The sequence below is a fragment of the Balaenoptera acutorostrata genome, chromosome 10 (assembly GCF_949987535.1).
Source record: "Balaenoptera acutorostrata chromosome 10, mBalAcu1.1, whole genome shotgun sequence".
Taxonomy (NCBI): Eukaryota; Metazoa; Chordata; class Mammalia; order Artiodactyla; family Balaenopteridae; genus Balaenoptera; species Balaenoptera acutorostrata.
Window position 1 is genome coordinate 27,254,934 of NC_080073.1, and position 4,492 is coordinate 27,259,425.

Consider the following 4,492-nt stretch of genomic DNA (forward strand, 5'->3'; position numbering starts at 1 on the left):
AATTCTCCAGGTATCTGAGAGTGATGGATGGAGAAAGAGAACCAGAAGCAGCTATCTTTATTTTTAGCTTATTTTATTCTTGGCTAACCTTAGGGTAATAGCAATAGCCGCCAAGAGAACAGCTCAGAAAATGTGAAGGGCTTTGAAAATCCAATCCAGGAGTGAAGCCATGTCCCCCATTCTACAGATGGGAAAATGGAGGCTCAGAGGATGTAAGTAACTTGCTTGAGGTCATAGAGTGGGTGGCAGAGCTGGAATTTGAGTCCACATCTCTCTCTCCAAAATGTATACTCTGTTTCCGTGTAAAGAGGATAAAACAGGAAGCTTTCTAAAATATGTGTTTAATTTGGAACTCAAAACAGATCTTATGGAGAGGTGGTGACAAAAATCAAGCAACAAGATTGATTATGGACATTCTGCTTCGGCAAGAACTTCAGCACTAAAATAGCTGGAGCTAAAACAACAGATTGGGGTGTGGAGCTTGTGGGGCAGCACCAAACAGATTGTTTAAAGAACCTTGTTAAAGGAAACTATTATCTATTTGTAGAGCACTGAAGGTGGAAACAGGGGGAAAAAACCTATATCACACAATCTGCTGTGGTGGTGTTAAACTATTTGAATATTTTGGAACTGGAGGTTTAAATTATTTGTAAAATAAGTTAAACCAGAACTAAGATTATTCACCTAGCAGAAGAAAAATGTCACCAGCCAGAAACATCTTCTTCTTGGTCGTCATGACCTCCTGCAATTAAAGGATTAATATGAAGAGAACAAAACTAGAAACATTATTTGCCAAGTCATTTGAGTCCTAAGAAATATTTTGTCCTCATAAGAGCCACCAAAAAAAAAAAAAAACCCCACAGAAGAAGGCAATAATACAACAAGTCAAGCCCAGTTCAAAGGAGTAAACTTTGATAAAATCCTGAGTAGACTGAAATCCTTTCTAAAATAAAGGAAGACTTGGGAAATTGTCACAGGATGCAGGGAACTTGAGAGCATAACTAGAGATGTAGGAGGTATAATAACTAAATACAATGGAAATTCCCAAATTGGATCCTAGAACAGTAAGAGGACATTAATGGAAAAGCTGGCGAAATCCAATTAAAGTCTGGAGCTTGGTTAATAATGAGCCAATGTCACACAGTTTCTCGGTTTTGACAGCTATACCATGGTAATATACAGTGGGGAAAGATAGGTGAGGGGTGTATGGAAACCACCTGTAACTATCTTTGCAACTTTTCTGTAAATCTAAAATTATTGCCAAACTAAAAATTTAACTTAAAATACCCTTTAGTGCCCCCTGTAATATTTTTGCAATGGTCTCCCAATTCAATGTTCTCTTCCCCTATCACCATAGTAACCTGCATCCTATGACAAGTGGTGGGGTTACAAGAGAGGAGGAAGAAGCAAGCAGGAAAGTATGACCTTAGTTCCCAATCGCCCAAAGAGGACTCCTCCAGCAAGTTTGTTTCTTTATTGTTGGTACTTGGTATCTTGGGATATTTAACACCTTCCCACGAACATGGGAAATATTCCAGTTTGTGCTCCTGATTGTTTTGGCATTTAAGGATATTGCTTAGTTCATAAGTGTTGTTTCAAGAATCAACAGTCGTATAAATGTTAATATAACTGCATGTACAAATCCCATAGGGAGAAGGGCTGAACTTTCAAAGAAAAAGACAATGGGGAAGACCCTAACCTTAGATATAGCGATCTCAAAAGTTAGAAAGCTTTTGAGATTGCCAACTTAGAGATGAAAGAGAAAAAAAAATTACTGGCTAAACTCTTAATTCTTTGAGAGAGAGGAGGAAAGATGAAAAAATCTGTCATAACTGGGAAAAATCCAGAAAGTATTCAGCACATTGGATGCTGTCTTCTGATAATTCTGTTATTCAACATCGACTAGTTATTTACTAAATCCCCACTATGTGCTAATTGGACTCATGTATATAGATGATTCTTTTCACGTAAAGAGTGATTAACCATTTTTAGAAAAAGTGTCTATAATAAACTGCCCAACAGAGGCATCATATTTGCTGAAATGTATGTGGTTCCCCAAAATGGGAGATAAAACCAAAAACTATGATGCAAGCTGAATTCAGCATAAACTGAGGAAAGTATGTAAACTTCAACATGTGATAGACATGTTACTTTTGATTTTAAATGTAATGAGATAGAAAATATTGTGTGACTTTTTTGTAATATACCTGGGATAGAGAGGGTGCACTCCATCATAATATATGCAGTCATCCACGTAGATGGGTTCCAGGAACCCTCTTGGATACCGAAATGCATGGATGCTCAAGTTTCTTATATGAAATGTCATGGTACAGTCAGCCCTCTGTGTCCATGATGTGAAACCCCAGGATGTGGAGGGCAGATTGCATATATTGCATATGTATATGTATATATATACACATATAAATATATACACACAGACACGCATATATATATATACACATATATAAGTATATATGTATATGTGTGTGTGTGTGTGTGTGTGTGTGTATATATATATACAGATCTTCCTCGACTTACAGTGAGATTATGTCCTGGTAAACCCATCGTAAATTGAAAATATCACAAGTTGAAAATGCATTTAATACACTTAACCTACCGAACATCATAGCCTAGCCCAGCCTACCGTAAACATTCTTTAGAACACTTACATTAACCTATAGCTGGGCAAAATCATTTAACACAAAGCCTATTCTATAATAAAGTAGTGAATATCTCACGTAATTTACTGAATACGGTACTGCAAATGGACAACAGAATGGTTGTACAGGTATCGGCTGTTTACCCTGGTGACTGTGTGGCTGACTGGGAGCTGCCATAGCTGCCTCTGCCGAGCGTCACCAGGGAGCGTGCGTGCACATCGGTAGCCCAGGATAAGATCCAAATTCCAAGTGCAGGTGCTACTGCATGCATAGCGCATTGGCACCATGGTAAAGTGGAAACATTGTGAGTTGAACCATCGTAAGTCAGGGACCATCTCTGTGTGTGTGTGGCATGGGTGGGGGGCGTAATTTTACTCTAACTCGTATTACAAATCAATGAAGAGTATAATCTAAAGACTAAATAGTCCACTTCTTCACTGCAAGCCAGAGAATTAAGTCAGTTAATTTGATATTACCTCAATTTGAAATATTAAAATAATGTAATATTTTTTTTAAAAAAGAAAGAAGGAAAGAAAACAAGTAAAAGAAAGAGGGAGAGAAGGAGAAAAGAGGCAAGAAAAAAAAGGGAGGCAGGGAAGGAGGGAGGGAGAGAGGGAGGGAGGAAAGAACAGATTTTTTAAAAACAGATACTGCCGGGGCTTAATTGAATACACCAGCATTTCTTCTCCCACTCAAAAAGCTTAAGAGTGTTCCTTTTCCAGGAATACTGAGTTTGAGAAGCACTCCCACAGTTTTAAGATGCTTTCTAAGAAGGAAGAAAAATAACAGATTTGTCTATTTGGTCCTTGTCACAGTAACCCTTCCACTAGTCTCATGGAAATTGCCGTTCTGAAGGAGAGCTTTAGCAGGTTGCAGCCCAGCCTCACCCTTTTCTTGGGGTTAGTTATTATTTTTGGTCATAAGATGCTGGTTCTGAAGATCAGAAGATTATCAGTAGGAACTGGGCTAACCTCCCAGGTAACTCTGGCCAGGAGTGACATGCATGGACAGTTGTCACCTTAAATCACCTTCTTCCCCCCTTGTTATTGGCTTTATTTAATTGGATTTAAAAGAAGTATGAGTATAATATGTACTTATCATGGCAAGACTCACAAAAGTTAATATGCCCTTCCCTCCAAGCATCCCTCCCCATGCCCTCTGGGTAACCAAGCCAATGTTAAGAGGTTAGTAGGTAGTAAATATCTACTAACCTATTAACATGGCATCTGTGCTCATTCAAACATGTAAAAACATAAATGCCCACAAATAGATTTTAGACATAGTATTTTACAAAAATGGGATCATATCCCTCACTCTCCTCTGAAGCTTGTTTTTTCATTTGACGATTACATCATGAACTTCCCTGTAGGCCCACACATAGAGATCTAATATACTAGTTTTTTAAAAAAATTTACAGGTATGTTGTACTTTAAAATATAAATGTGTCATAATTTAATCAACCAGCCTTCTATCTGTGGACTTGGTTTTTTGTTTTGTTTTGCACTACAATGTTGCAATAAATACTCTGTATATTTATATACTAGATATCTACATTTTTATATAAATGGGTATACATAGATGCTTTACTTCTGTAAGAAAGATTCCCCAAAATGAGATTACTGGCTCAAGGAAGCAACCTACTCTGCAATCCAGTTGTAGAGGCAGTCATAACCACAAGTAACGATTGTCCTTCTTTTACTATTTGGGACCCCTTGAGGGTCAGAATTCAAAGTGAATTTATTGGCACAATTACCCTTCACATCACAGGACCAAGCAAAGTCCCCACCTGAGCTTGATGGAAAGAGCTTTTCACAGAGAATTCAGATACCAAA